Source organism: Lactuca saligna, chromosome 7 (genome assembly GCF_052625555.1).
Source record: "Lactuca saligna cultivar CGN05327 chromosome 7, ASM5262555v1, whole genome shotgun sequence".
Taxonomy (NCBI): domain Eukaryota; kingdom Viridiplantae; phylum Streptophyta; class Magnoliopsida; order Asterales; family Asteraceae; genus Lactuca; species Lactuca saligna.
In genome coordinates, this window is record NC_136423.1 from 150,768,100 (window position 1) to 150,785,185 (window position 17,086).

The window sequence follows — 17,086 nt, forward strand, 5'->3', positions numbered from 1 at the left end:
CTTGAAGTACAAAATAAGAATTAATAAAACATACAAACAAACTTCAAATATAGAGTTATGTATCAACTCACTCCCTCGATGAGAAAACACCTAAATATATACACGAAATCTATAGAAATCCAAACTCAAGAGCTTCAATCAAATATGATATCTAAGATTGGCACAATATGTAGGTTGAACCACAACTAGGAATAGAATGTACACCTATTCTTAATTATGGTAAGGTTGATATACAATTATCCTTGGATATGACAGTTGATAGACTAAACTCTCAAGAATCCATAGAACTTAGAAACCTAATGATATAGACCATTACTATCTAGGGAAGATAGCATGGTCATCGTGCCAGAATGGCAGATCTTGGAAACAGGGTAACGAAACCATTTCTAGAGAAAGATCAAGTTGTGCCAACCCCTCTTAAGACTAAGGATACCCATACTCTTCTTTAACCCCCAACAAGGAATCCCACAAGAGGAAAATCCCTCAGAAACAACTACAAAGTCAGCTGAATCATCATAAGATCCCTCCGAGGACCCTTTAGAGTCATCTGAGGAGAACGATCCTGCTAAGAAGGAGACAAATTCCACCAAGTAAGAAGCTAATTTCTCACATTATGACATTAAGAAGGCCAGAAATCAGCATAGGATTCGCTACCTATCCTTTTCCTTGAAACGGCATCTAGTTCTACCATTCCTAGTCACATGTATCATGCCTCATGTTCACACCATCATTGATGAGTTAGGAATCATCAAAAGAAGTGTCATAAGCCAGTCTAATATGATCCAAGGTTAGATGAGGAGCTAATACTGGATAAAAGGATTGAAGCTCCAAGAACAAGTTGTAGAGAAAAAGTTAGTGCTATAAAGGCAAGAGTCTATGTAACAAAGATAAGAACCTGATCCACCAAGCAATAGCTCCCTAACCTAGTATGGTAGGCTTCCAAGTTATGCCGTAAGATCTATGGATCATAAGTATAATGAGAAGTTTTTTATGCAAGAAAGTAATATCATTGCTATCCCCCTACATGATATCCTTTTAGTACATCGAAGATTTTTGTCTCCTAACTTTATAATGTTTGTTTTCACACTATCTCGTGCGCTTAGTTGTTATTAACCGCGGTTATAGAACCAATCAAAAACGTCAATGACTAGCACCCTTCTTCTATACTAATTTTGATATAAAGATCAACAGAAGGAACCCAAGGCATAACAAAACCTTGACTAAATGACCATGGATGCAGCATCTATCGACGTGTTGATCACTCAATGAGTCGTAGAAGCCCTGGCTAATAGGAATGTCGAATCTGGACAAGGTAGACGAACCAAAGGAAATAGTACATAGGGCGGTAATGAGAGTCACCCAATAGCATGTACTTATAAAGAATTCATGAAATATAAGCCCCAACCCTTCTATGGAAATAAAGGAGTAGTAGGACTAACTTGATGGATTGAGAGATCAGCTTCTGTACAGAAGATTGCAAAGTTAGGTTTGGTGTCTGTACCTTCAAGGACACAACATTGTCATAGTGGAACAACCATGCCAAAACCATGGGAATTGGCATAGCGAATTCCATCTCCTAGGATGATCTAAAGCATCCACTGGCTGAAGATTATTGCCCCAAAGAGGAGATGAAAAAGCTAGAGCAAGAGCTCTAGAATATTACCATGAAAGATACAGACATTATAGCTTTATAGTTATACCAATCGCTTCAACTACCTCACCACTTTCTGTCCTAAACTTTTCACCCCATAGCACAATAAGATAGAAAGGTATATATGGGGTTTAGTTCAGCCTATTCAAGGATTAGTCACTGCTTCCAAGCCAACTAGGTACGACAGTGCCAGGCGACTAGCCTCTAACCAGACCAATCATGAAATTTACTAGGGCACTGTGGTTTAAAATGCCAAACTTATAAGGAAGGAAATAGCAAGAGAAAGTTTGATGCTAACTTAGAGAAACCATTATAGAATAAGAAAGAGTTAGGCAAAGTTTACGTACCAACCATCGTATCACCTACTCCGCTAAGACAATACGTAGCAGATCTTCTGTTATGTGGTGAGTGCAATTACCACCATGTAGGTGCATGTAGAGAGCTAATATATAATAATTGCGATAGAAAAGGCTACACCAATAGGTTTTTGTAGGTTCCCAACCCGCGTCCCAAACCAAGGAACTGATGCTGGTGAAAATCGCAACTGCTATAAATGTCGAGAGATTGGCCACTTCAAAACAGAACCCCCTATGTTGGCAAATCGAAGGGGTAATGCTCAAGGAATAGCATTTTTCATTGGCACGAACGACGTTGCCCAGGACCTTCCCTTAGAAATTAGTACGACTTTATTAATAACTTACTTACAAATTGAAAGATGATATAGTTTTATTGATATAAGCACTCGTTAAAAACATAAAACTAGTAAAAAGCTAAGAAACATGTGTTATAATTGTTGGAGGATACATAGATTACATGTTTCGAGAATTAATGGTTTTAGAAAGATAAATTTCGCTTTATTTCACAACTCTCGTTTGATTCTAACCATTATAGGGTAAAATCATCCAATCGAAAAATTAGTTAATTTAGCAACATGTAACAGGATTCACCAGATAGTTAGATAACATTAGTAGAACTTTCCCTACGAATAAATAATGAAAGGAGGAAGAGTCTTCGTTAGAAACCTCTTCTTAATATTTAGATCTGTCGAAATTTTAGAATAAATAGTTTTGTAAGCCTTTCAATTTATATAATGAGATATTCCAGTAAGCACTTAACCGATGTCAATTTTTCAGTCAGTGCTTGACTATGTCAATATATCAGAAAGTACTTGTCTAAGATATCATTAGCACTACTACTAGGTATCAGAAAGTATTTGACTGAGGGATCATTAGCACTACCACTAGGTATCAGAAAGTATTTGTTTGAGGAATCATTAGCACTACCATTAGGTATTAGAAAGTACTTATCTAAGGGAATCTATATCATTAGGTAATCCAAATCGTTTCTTAACTTCAATTTGAAGGAGAACCCTAAGGAGTCAAGTTACTCTCTATATAACTAAACTAAAGGTAAAACATAATAAGAACAATAATCATACTTTAAGGTTTAAAAACAAGTGTTAAATGAGTATCAATATTTAGCTTATTAGTTTTCAGCTAACCCCACATATAATCGTTAAATCTTAAGTAAAACAAGAAAAGGTATGTATAAACTTGTACGGGATTAACACCCCCACCTGCAGTTGCTAATTACAACCCTAACAGTCATGTTGCAGCAGGCATAACTTTCTAAACTAGTTTACAACGTCCGAGGAAACGTTGTGTAAGGAAATTTTCAAGTCATATAGCTCGATTATGGGAACTCATTGTAACATTGTTTGCTAACCTTAATAAATTAAACTACCTAAAGGAGAATGCCTTGGAGGTAATTAAAGTATGAAAGAACAAGAAAAATGGATAAAAAAATCTATAAAATAAAGGTTATAGGATAACCATAGAATGAGTAGTTTATCCTAAAAAAAATAAGATATAAAGTATTAAAACTCTATAGGAGAATAAATAAGAAAGCAAGCTATGGGATGGGTAATACATCCATAGGAAAAGAAATATAAATAACAAATCCAATATGAAGATAAGTACTAGACTAGTAAGTAGTAACTTAATATAGGTCAATATATCTTAAACATATTAGAAGAGAATGAAAGAAGAAATGCTTATAGTATAAGAAAATTATGATGCTAATCATATTCATAAACAAAGATCCTAAGATTCTCCCAAAAATGTGCCTTCGCATCAGACACTACCAGCTGAATTTCAGAGACAGAATTCCTTAAACGGGAGGAGAATGTAACAATTGTGACAATTATCACCGATCGTTATTTATGGAAAGTGACAAACATCAAGTATAATAGATTTAATACATTATATATATATATATATATATATATATATATATATATATATATATATATATATATATATATATAAATTATAAATTTTTACGCACAATATATTCATTTGTGAATCCATGTATTCATTTGTGGAGAAATTATAAATTTTTACGCACAATAAACATGAATATTTTTTTTCTCTTCAATTGAAATTAAAGGCGTAAAAATTTATCATTTCTCCACAAATGAATACATGGAATCACAAACAAATATACTTGTTCTCGCGTTCTCAATCTTTTTGGTGTTCTAATTTGATCCTACTCCTATATATATATATATATATATATATATATATATATATATATATATATATATATATATATATATATATATATATATATATATATAAAGTATCGTATTAAGAAAAATAGGAAAAACTAACCAGATCGTCCATAATTCGTAAAAATAAGTACGCAAAAAGTTATGTTATAGAAAACATACTCCAAAAGTACACGTCGTCCAAATTCTAAAAATATAAATTTCGTAGAAATTTGAGTTCATACGAAGGAGATAGGAATTTTATATGTTATAAAAGTCAGTCACACACAAGGAATGCGTGATGTCAAAAATCTATGAAAATAATGGTTGACTTTTAGCTAAAGTCACCAAAAGGAGAATCGTAGTACTCATGGAGATAAAGAATTTTGAGAAAAAGACGTCGAAATCGGAACCCGTACGAGAGAAATATGATTTTTACAAAATCATTAAACCGTATAAAAATAAGGGTTAAAAATAAAATTAGAATTAGCCAATGTAACATAAAGGAAAATTGCAGTACTCGTCGATAGCTACATGTGGATATAAAATACGTCGAAAATAGAACTCGTATGAGGAAGTTGCGGATTTTACAAGAATCAGTCGTTTTCTCACGTACCTGATGCACACCAGCATCTAGAAGGGGGTACGTAGCACCAGCAGATTTATATATACGTGTTAGCAACAGTATGGAGCAATGTCGCTTGAACGTGGCGTGCCCCTCCCTTGCGCGGCGCGCATTCGTAGTATAAAAAGTGATGTTCCAGCTTCATTCGATCCACACCAATCTGCCTCATTTCTCTCGACTTTACTTCGAAGGTTGCCATAGAATTCTTAAGAAATTCCTTTTAAAAAATTTATTTTACCTATTTTATTATTCCCTCGAGCCCGGTCGATCCCAAGCTCCCGACGCCACCAGTCTCAGTCTTAGAGTCTATTAAAACACGCTTCAAGGGTGAGTTTCACGACCCTGCTTTTACTGTTTTCAAATCTTTTATGGGGAGGAATACATGCTATAAAACTATTTCAATGATTTTACAAAAGTATTATTACTTGTAATATATCAATTGAACGTTAGGATAATATTGTGTCCGGTAGTTACCCTGCCTAAGCTTTAAGAATGATATTATGCCTTATCGTTGTAATGTCTAAGATTATACTATAGGATTATACCTAGTTTTTATGCTTGCATGATCCCTAGAATAACCTAGTTTCTAGTTTTTAGGTTGGCATATTCCCTAGAATAACATAGTTTCTAGTAGTTATGTTGGCCAAATATGAGGATAAGCTTTGTACTTAGTTGTTACTCTGCTCTAATATCCTATAAATATCAAGAATCTAATAATTATTTTATGGATATGGCATAATATATACGTATCAAAATAATTATGGAATAAAGTATAGAAAAATTAAGGGTAGGCAATGTAGTTAACTGTAAGATGTCCTAATATCCTATAAAAGATAGCATTATATCCAATCATTACTCTCGTCAAACGGATAATGGTAATAGATTATGTCATCTCTACAATCGAGTTAAACGTATAATAATAGTATGTTAGGCCGTTATCAACTCTTATAATGGCTATACCACCACTCCGGCAGTTTGGCTTTACTAAGAATATCTACTTTAAATATAATTATAATTATTATAAAACCATTAAGATTCTAAATACGTCATAAGTATACTCTTATATAGGTTAAGTTCTAACGGTATCCGATTAACGTATATTGAGTATGAAAGTGTATATATATATATATATATATATATATATATATATATATATATATATATATATATATATATATATATATAAACACCATCCTTTCCGTAAAATACACTCCTAAGATACGAATAGTACCTATGGATAGTAGAATATTATTTTCAAATCAAGGAATCAAAATACTTTTACAACTTAACAAAGTTTTATATAAAAAGTATTTTCAAAGTATAGTATACAAAACTTGTGAATTCACCAACATTACGTTAACGTTTTCAAAACCACATATATTCCTAGGAAACTGTTAGATGGAAGATTGCACCTCCGAAAGCAATGGTTGATCGACGAAGCGACCGAAGACTTATTACCGTTATAGTTATGTCTACCATCAAGGAACATTTTCTATTAAAATTTCTAGTATTTTAGAAGTAAGTTTTGATGTAGAATTTTTATCCATAATGGAAGTGATATTTATGTTTTATTTTGTTTTGTATTGTTCAATGTATATTCAATATTTTTGATCCAACGTCCTAACGTCGCATAGCTCGACGTTTCCGTCGTCGGCCGATGGTGTCACATAATAGAACTTGGAAAACCATCATGAATATCATTTAAACCATGACAAAGGAAAAGGATACCCAATCACCCCTCGTCATTGTAACCTAGAAGTGGCGAAATAAAGTGAGATTAGAAGCAACACCCAATGCTTTACCCAACACGACGAAGCTAACAATCTTTTGAAATCCAATTGGGAGCAAGTTGGGCAATGTGAAGGTTGTAAAAATTAAGCACCACTTTCAAGAAGTCGAATGCAAGAAGCTGAAGTACCAAGTCTAAAAAACTAATGGTAAACAATGAAGAAGCTTGGGAGATTTCACAATTGTTTGGCCATCGCTTGAAAGTTGAGGATAAAATTTAGTATAAATGTTGTAATTCGAAATGATCTCATCCAAATTTTTGGAGGATATGGAGGATAATATGAAATAGGTTCCTGATTATCCTTAGACATTTCGACAAAGAAAGTACAAAGGAAAAATGAACAAGGGAGAAAAAGCGATTGTGATTATATGTATAGAAAGGCTTATTAAATGAGCAAACAAAATGGAAATTGAAACATGAAACGCTTCTTGAATGGAATCGAATTTTAAGATTTGACCATAGTTATAGGCTTACAGGGTGATGATGAATAGTAAGGATACATAACGGTCTTGTCAAAATTAAACCAGATGATTCTTATCCATGGCCAAACTATTCAAAACGATTTGATAAATCTGAATTACTATTAACAAAATCAAAATGGTTACCCATAATAGGAGGAATTTAATAAGGTACCTATGTAATTACATGTACACCCTCATCGAAAAAAATATGTGATAAGGTGGGCATAGCCAACATAACCAAACAATGATGACCGCACTAGTATGATTGAACCATACTCACCAGCAAACAAACATTGATGAACCTATACCGGAAAATACTAGTTGAATAATTAAGCATCGATAATAATAAAATAACAACTATGATACAACAAAAGTAATAGTACATTAGTCTCTAGAGAAATGACTAATGACATTACCTTCGAACACAATCCCGTACCTTTGTCCTTACAAGCATTTAATAATGAGACAGTGACCTGCTCGGTATGAAAAGGTAACCATTCTATAGAACGAAACAAGAAGGAAGGGATAGATAGATCGATCAGCGACAGAAAAAAGTAAGTTATCTTTATACTCCTTCGCTCAATCAAACATATTAATATACTATCAAATTCGAACCTAATTTAATCACAATATCATTTTCCTGGTCTACCATCCCCGGTGAATGGCTTACGATTTGTGTAAGTTCTCAAGTTGCACACTCGACACGCCTGAGAGGGAAAAGTTCTTCTACATTCACTCCCCCTTGGAAAACTGCTCGCAACAATATATATATATATATATATATATATATATATATATATATATATAGAGAGAGAGAGAGAGAGAGAGAGAGAAAGTTAAGTTCAAATGAGAACTCTAAATAAAGCGAGAACGTGATAACATCATTTTTATGTTATTATTCTGTTTTGAATTTAATGTGTGTAGTATTGTAGTAGCTATTATATGAATATTAACATATAAGTATTCATATGTTTATTTTTATGTTATTATTCTACTATAAAATTTATATATGTGTAGTAGTTTAGTAATTTTAATGTGTGATTGTTTACATATTCATTAATGAATAATGACATATAATTATATATAAATTATTCATAGCAGGATAATAATATAAAATAGTATTCTCATATATATATATATATATATATATATATATATATATATATATATATATATATATATATATATATATATATATATATATATATATATCGGTTAAGAACTCATTGTTTCCCGAGAACCCGAAAACTAAAAGTGAAGCATTTTATCAAAATTAAATCATTAAGGACATAATCGTCATCTTACCAATCTCAGTTAATGTTTAATTTTTAGTGTTATTGAATATATTAATATAAATGTCTAAAAGTTTACATAATAAATCAAATTTCAGATTTTTTTTTAAAATAGTATTTTTCGATTTTTTTCGATTTTTAAAAAAATGCAAATTTTTTTATTTTTTTTATAGAAAACATGTATTTAAAAGAAATGAAAAATAATATTTTAAAAAAAAAAAACTGCAATTTTTTTTAAAAACTGAAATTTTTTTAAAGAAAACTACATTTTTCTAAAAATATATATAATTTTTAAAAAAAATGTATTTTTAAATAAAGAACAACAATTTTTTCAAAAAACTGCAATTTTTAGAAAAACTGTAATTTTTTCAAAAAAAAAAAAACTGCAAGATTTTTAAAGAAAACTGCATTTTTTTCAAAAAAAACTGCAATTTAAAAAATAAAAATAAAAAAAAAAAAACACTACATTTAAAAAAATGCACTTTTTCAAAAAATCTGCATATTTTTTTAAAAAGTAAATTTTTAAAAATCAATATGTTTAAAAAAACAATTAGAATAATTAAAAAAAATACTCCAATTTTTTTAACAATAAAAATCAATGTTTTAGATGCATATATCCATATTTTTTCAAATGCATATATGCATATTTCTTATATTATAATATTCGTAAATAAATTATAAAAATTCTCATTTTTATTAATTAATCTATAAACATAATATTACAAGTATCTGATTCGATACAAAATGAAATATAAAAAAAATAAAAAATGCTACAAATTACAAAGCGTTTTCATGTATTCGTGTCAATATTTCACACCCCCAAACCGAAATGGCAAAAAACGTTCGAAGGTGAAGGACGTCATGTATAGTACCACAACAATTGCATCATACAAATCAAAGCAACACAACCATTACATTAAGATATAAATATATACATATGTTTGTTGCATAGTTTGAGTACATCAAAAGTATATCAAAGTATAAAAGACGTGCTTTTATACGCTCTGTCTTCTCAAAAGCCTGCGAGAGTACCTGTCTACTGATTTCCTGAGAATATAAGCGATTTTGAAAGAGTATCAGCATAAAGCTGGTGAGTTCATAAAAATGTTTTTGCAATGAAAACCTGTAGTGGAATCGGTAAAAATGTTTATATGGTTCCCAAGAAAATCCAATATTTTCTAACATATATGTTCGTTATTCTGTTCTGTTTGAAAACCCTGATTACCATCAGTATGTAAAATAGTTTTACTACAAAAACCATGTGTTGTATCCCTGAAATCCTCCAGTGTAATGTGTAGTAGTTCTATTAATTAATATAAAACTAATGAAGAATGAAATCCTATAAACGAATGTTAGTTTATATTATTACAAGTCGTATAACCATGCTTGACTAGTGACTTCTACGACGTTCTTCTAACGTCGGATGGTATGATATTTGTCACCTCAGGCATGTCTGCCTAACTATAGCTAGCAGTTCAGGTGTAGGATTGTCAATCCCGAATAGATCTATTCACTAATCTCATGCTCTCCCTCTAGGAGACTCTAGTTATACTAAAGATAGGATTTAGCCAGTACCCCAAAGGACATAATTGTAGTGTTGTCTCACAATCTTGTATATACTAGTTTACTTGTCGTTTGTATTGTTCTATCATATCTGAAACCGTTTGTATGTTTTGTAAAGTAATAATAATTATACTTAAATAATTATGTAGTGTAGTACTTTTGAGATCTTCTTGTAAATGAATAGGTTCTTAATCTATAAATTGTATATTGAAATCCCCAAACTATACCTATTATAGTTTGCATGAAATGTTATATACTTGGTTCGTTTATTGATCTGTAAACTTATGCAGTTATGAATGTAAGTTGAAAAACGTTCCTTATGCTCAGCGTGTTACAAAAGGGATAAAATATCAAAATATTTTATAAAATGTGGAAATCGTTTGGTTGTATCAATTGCACAAGTTTTAAACATGTTGAAATTCTTTTGTATAAGTTCACAAAACCATTTGTCTTTGACTTTTATTCTCCCCCCCCCCCCCAAAAAAAAAAGTTAAAAATAGTAAAAGCATATGGGTATGAACTCACTGATGATTGCGTGTATGTGCCGGACAACGAGAAAGGAATTGAGGACCCTCGAGTTGTATGTGAAGTTAACAAACTCCTATCAATAATTAAACGCATATTTGTATCTAAAATTAGCGATTTCATTAGATAAAGGGTTAGAAAAACACTCGCTTTCGGTTAAGGAAGGTTACCGAGGCTCGGTCGAAGTGGAAAAGTAGGTTTATAGCCAAGATTCACGGTGTAGGGCTGATTACGGCCGTGAAGGGACTATGGTCGTGAACAGTTTACTGTCTTTGAAGGGTTTACGGTCCATGAAGGTTTGAAGGGTTCACGGTCTGTTCTTGGTTAAATATGAATATTTGAAGGGTTCACGGCCGTGACTCAAGAACAACAGTGTTTGAATCGACGAAAAAGTTGGTGTTTGATGCTCCAAAACATGTTTTAAGGAGGATGGAGTGATAGATGAAGAGAAAACTTGAGAAATCTTGGGTTTTTCAGGGGAGGGTTTTTAGAGAGAGAAAGGGTGCTTGTTTCCAAAAAAGGATAAATGAAGGTAGGAGTCATGTATATATAGGATGGGGGTATGGTCGGTGGTGGGGTCCAGCCATGAACGGGTTCCCGGTCGTGATCGGGTTTACGGCCGTGATCGGGTTCACGGCCGTGAACACCGGTCAGGCCGGATTTTGCTAATTTTTCGGAGCAACTCGGATTTTGCACGATTTTAGTTCTAACTCATATATAAAATTCAATTATATAACATAAACGATTTTCCAAACCAATAGAATTTGACGGACTAAATAAAAATTCAAAATTTATTTAACGGAAATCGACCAACGTTAACGAAAAAAGATTCGGGTTGTCAGGCAATATTTCCTTATTTTCTTCAATTTATCATTTTTCACCTCTTCAATATTCACCATAATTTCTTCCAAATTTACAAGAAAATTAAAAAAAAAATGATTGATGCAAAAACACTGACAAAAATACATATATGATTTTCATGTGATTAACATATGAATCATATGCGATTCACATATGACATCATATGTAAATCACATGCAATTCACATATGAATCATATGTGAATGACATGTAATTCACATGTGATTTACATGTGAATCAAATGTAATTTACATGTGAATCAAATGTGATTAATATGTGAATTACTGTGATTTTCATGTGATTAACATATAAATGTGTACATATATACATAATTCATATGTAATTCACTTGTGATTTACATGTGAATCACATATTATTCATATATGATTTACATGTGATTAATATGTGAATCACATGTGATTTACATGTGAATCACATATGATTTAAACGTGAATCACATGTGATTTACATGTAAATCACATGTAATTTACATGTGAATCACATGTGATTGACATGTGAATCGCATGTGATTTACATGTAAATATATGAATCACATTCAAATTAATTCACATGTGCCATCATCCATTTTTAACGATTGCAAATATATCTAAACCAAAATCAATAAAATCATATTGTAATTTCCCAAAAAAAAATATACTAGTGAAATTATAAGAATATAGTCATATACCATGTCAATCTTGGCAAAAATATCTTTGATAGCTCTGTGAATAATTCTCGTATCATTCTCAGACCCATTCATTGTAAACATTTTTCCACTACTTGTTTGTCCATAAGCAAACGCAATGCCTGAAAATGCACAATTATTAGCTTCCAAATTAATTTTCATGACCTGTAACTACAAAAATTAGTCAATTCGTAGAAGGTGAATAGATTCAGAGTGAGAGATGCAATAACACAACACAATAATCAAGTATCATCCAGGTTAAAAGGAAGTGGAATGAAAAGGAGGAAGCAGTGAACATCATACAAAATCAGGATTAGCTAAGGATTACCATTTAACCCATCAACGACGGCATGGATAATGTCCTTGGTAAGGATTACCATTGAAACAATAAACCATTCTGATTTAGGGAATAAAACAACTTACCATCTTACCAGAAGCAAAGATTAGAGTTGTTGTTTTCGGTTCTCTTATCCTCATGATAACAGCAGCAAAACGTTGAATAGCAATATATAATAGAGTTAGAAACATACATATAGCATCACAAAATGGGCAAAATATGACAAGTATTATAACCAAAGAACTAAAGATACTAAGTTCAATGCAAGATTTCAATTCAAGTATGAAGGATTTGCATTCTTTAAGTGGCTAACATAAAAATGGCAATATGTAGTATGTGGTATGTGCATACATAAATTGTTTTTAGCATAGAGAACATAATATACCTTTGGATTATATTCTGCATTTTGAGCTTGAAGTGCAATTGCCTTTAGGTCTAGCTTGCAATCCAGATTGACAGTAGACACAATGTTCCTATAAATATAGAATACAGAGGCTAAAACTTTTCAGTTCAAAGATTATATATATTTTTTGTATTTCTAGTCTTTATTTTCAACATCAAATCCCATTTCTTCTTTTAGTTAACACTTTTATATTTTCAACTAATAATTGCATACATAGTTAGTTACATATCCAACCGATTCATAAACCAAAACTACATACAAACAATCATATGAAACCTGAAATCAAAGGTAAGGTTTTGTTTAGGTACCAAAAGTATAGGAAAGAGTGGGGGAAGAGGAGTGTCGGATAGAGAACTATATAGAGAAATATGGTTGTCATCTACCTTCCAGTGACTACCATTTGAATTGGAATTGGAATCCTCGTCTGATTTCACGGGTGGCCTCACTCTCGCTGCTATGCATATCTTCTCCATTTATGTTCACAAAGCTTAAAGGATTGATTGATTTAGCTAGATCTGCGACTAAAAGTGATATTTGTTGATCGATCGGAGTGTATAGGCAGGATGTATAGAGATACAAGTTTTTCTATTTGATTTCAAAATCAAGGTTACTTGTTACTTTTTCCTTCTTTTGAATAGCTTGGGCTGAAAGTTGTTTCTTCTGCTACTGAAGCGAGACATGATCTCACTAAACTCAAGACGCAGGTGAAGAAGGACTCCTACGCGATTGAACCTCTGATTCACATCCTCGAGACCAGAAGCTCAGAGGCGAAGGAGAATTTTTTTGCGATACTGTTTAGTCCATCGATAATCGAAGATAAAAAGATACGAATCAGGATGTCTGGAGCGTTCAGAGCTCTGATTGATTTATTAGGGCACAGAAATCTGAGTGGGAAGAAGGACGCAGACACCACATTGTTAAATCTATCAATCGTCGGGGAGCACCAATGAAGATCGGTTTCTGATACAATGGATCGACGAAATGAATCTTCAGGGGCGATGTTAGCTGGTGGTAATTAGTGAGGAAATCAATGATTGAGAGATAGAGAGCGGAGATATTAGATTGTCATAGTGGTGGTCAATGAAGGAAATAGTGGTAAGCCGTCGAAGGTGTTGGTTGTTAACAGATGTAGGTTGGTTGTTGTAGGGCGGAGGAGGGCGGTCAACGGAGAAGGGATGATGTGAGCTGAAGTGTTCATTGTGGGAGGTGGAATGAAGATCAAAGGGAGGCGGGAGAGATAGGGTAGAGGCTAACGTGATTCAATCCGGTTAGTGGGTATGAATTATGTTATTCTTTTTTCCATTCCTAAAATGCCCTTGTTCTTTTTCAAAAAAACATGCCCTCATGCCTTTTCTTTTCCATATAATTACAAAATTGCCACAAAGCATCCTAACCATCGTTTATTTTGATCTAACAATCATCGTTTGGTTCTCAGGTTCTCGGGAATATATGAGTTCTCTCTCTCTCTCTCTCTCTCTCTCTCTATATATATATATATATATATATATATATATATATATATATATATATATATATATATATATATATATATATATATATATATATATATATGATTAGGTTCTATAGAAAGCAAAAAACCATAAAAAAAAAAAAAAAAAAAAAAAAAAAAAACCCTAGAAATCATTAAAAAAATGCATAGAAAAATACTTAGAGATCACAAGTCTTTTTTTGACTTTATATTCTTTAAAACCGAACCTTTTTATATAAATTTGTTGAAATTTTTTTTTTTTTTTTGAAAAAAAACAAATAAATAAATAATAAAATAAATAAAAAATAAAAAATTGATTTTTTAATTTTTTTCAGTGAATTTATAAATAAATAAATAAATAAATAACTACGATTTCTAAGAATATAAAGTCAAAAAAAAAAAGATTTGTGATCTCTAAGTATTTTTTTTTTTATGCATTTGAATGATTTTTTAGATTTTTTTTAGAATTTTTTGTTTTCCATATAACTCTTCCATATATATATATATATATATATATATATATATATATATATATATATATATATATATATATATATATATATATATATATATATATACGGATTAGGTTCTATAGAAAACAAAAAACCATAAAAAAAAATCCTAGAAATCATTAAAAAAATGCATAGAAAAATACTTAGAGATTACAAGTTTTTTTTTGACGTTATATTCTTTAAAACCGAACCTTTTTATATAAATTTGTTGAAATTTTTTTTTTGTAAAAAAACCAAATAAATAAATAATAAAGTAAATAAAAAATAAAAAATTGATTTTTTAATTTTTTTTCAGTGAATTTGTAAATAAATAAATATATTAAAAATAATAAAAAAAACTACGATTTCTAAGAATATAAAATCAAAAAAAAAAAAAAAAAAAAAAAAAAAAAAAAAAAAAGATTTGTGATCTCTAAGTATTTTTTTTATGCATTTGAATGATTTTTTAGATTTTTTTTAGAGTTTTTTGTTTTCCATATAACTCTTCCATATATATATATATATATATATATATATATATATATATATATATATATATATATATATATATATATATATATATATATATATATATATATAGAGAGAGAGAGAGAGAGTCAAGATCAAAAAAAAATTTACCGATCTATATATATATATATATATATATATATATATATATATATATATATATATATATATATATATATACGGAAAAGGAATATGTGGCTGTCATGTATGTAATATTAGATATAGAACAATCAGAATTGATTTTATTTTGATTAAAAAAAACACAAATCTTTTTCATTTTTAGCTTATTTCTATTGCTTTTGACCTCATATTATTTTTGATTTCATAATTTATCCCCAACATCTATGTATTTTAAATACGTTGTTTATATTAGACCTCTAATAGGCTTCATAACTTTCTTTGATACCTACCATATATATACTTGAATGGTTATTTTTGATATGTCATGGGAAGAAGTTTATTGTGTTTTTAATGAACAATTTCAATCTTTCCCTATATTTTTCTATATTAAATTTGAATATGAAGACTTATAGGTAACTGATAATGTATTGTTGTACATGATTTGTGGTGCAAAATTAAATATTTAAAACTCCACAATAATATGTAAAAAGCTTATCGTCTAGTCTTATAGAGGATACAAGAAGGATGGTAGAGAGATTTGATTGCATTTTGTTAAAACACTATGTATATATTGATGGTTCTATACATATTAGGTACATAACAGCCACATATTCCCTAAGCATATATATATATATATATATATATATATATATATATATATATATATATATATATATATATATATATATATATATATATATATATATATATATATATATAGGTTTAGGGAATATGTGGTTGTTAGTGTTTGTGTTTTGAAGTTAGCATGGGGAAGCATGAAGACTAAAGGGCTTTAAAAGTAATTTACGTCTTTAGGATATGTTTGTCTTTTTCAACTTATTTATTTATCTGTCTTCTTTTGATAAATCTTATTTTAGAGAAAGTTTGTGTTTTGTGTTACCCATCCATAGATGTTTCCGGAAGAAAAAAGAATCTTTGTTATTGAAAGATGTTTTATATTTGACAATTGACAAATGATAGCATTGCATGGTCGAGATTGGTAAAGATATGAAGCTCCATAATCTTATTTATAGGAATACAAGTATATGATATGCAAACTATTTTATTTAAGTATATAACCATAATATCATAAAAAATCGTTAATGGTTTTTTTTTTTTTTATTAAACAGTAATCATAAAAATAAAGATAATATATACTGGTGAAAGTCATGCTTTAGTATCATCTTTGCTTTCTTGAAGCATTTATTTATTCTATAAATTGTTTGAATTGTTGGTTTTGTTCATTTACAAGATACGATACAATATACTACACATTGTCTATAGCAAGTTATTAAACGAGACGCTAAAGAAAACAGAGGACCAAAGCTACATGCCTCCATCGATGAAGAGAAATCTCGGGGTTAGGTTATTATTCTATTTAATTTGTATCTAAAAACTTTCTGATATTAATAATATAAATATTTGGATATTTAAACCACTACTCAGCATGCACATGATTTTTCTTCATACACAAAATTTTGTGTTTTGAAATGTTGTATTGTACAACTTTACAAAAACATAAATTGTTGTGCATAGTGAAAAAATTGTTGTGTACGAATCAGTTTCCCAAACTAAATGAGTGTTTGGTTTAAACGATTTGAATAGATTCTTATAGATTTGAATTTAAGATTCATTCAAAAAATCATATGGTAAAAGTTAATGGCGGGATTTCAAATTCGAGGAAATCATCAACCCTTCCCTTCTCATAAGACTAGGGGT

General features: G+C 30.3%; 1 long non-coding RNA gene across 1 annotated transcript; it reads right to left on the reverse strand.

Moving 5' to 3' along the window:
• Positions 1-9,214: 9,214 nt before the first annotated feature.
• LOC145006165 (uncharacterized) lies at positions 9,215-13,957 on the reverse strand. Its single transcript, XR_013662822.1, has 4 exons — positions 13,123-13,957; positions 12,722-12,809; positions 12,003-12,121; positions 9,215-9,413 (listed from the first exon to the last, which is right to left on the reverse strand). It is a non-coding gene; the product is annotated as an uncharacterized LOC145006165 (long non-coding RNA).
• Positions 13,958-17,086: the final 3,129 nt, after the last annotated feature.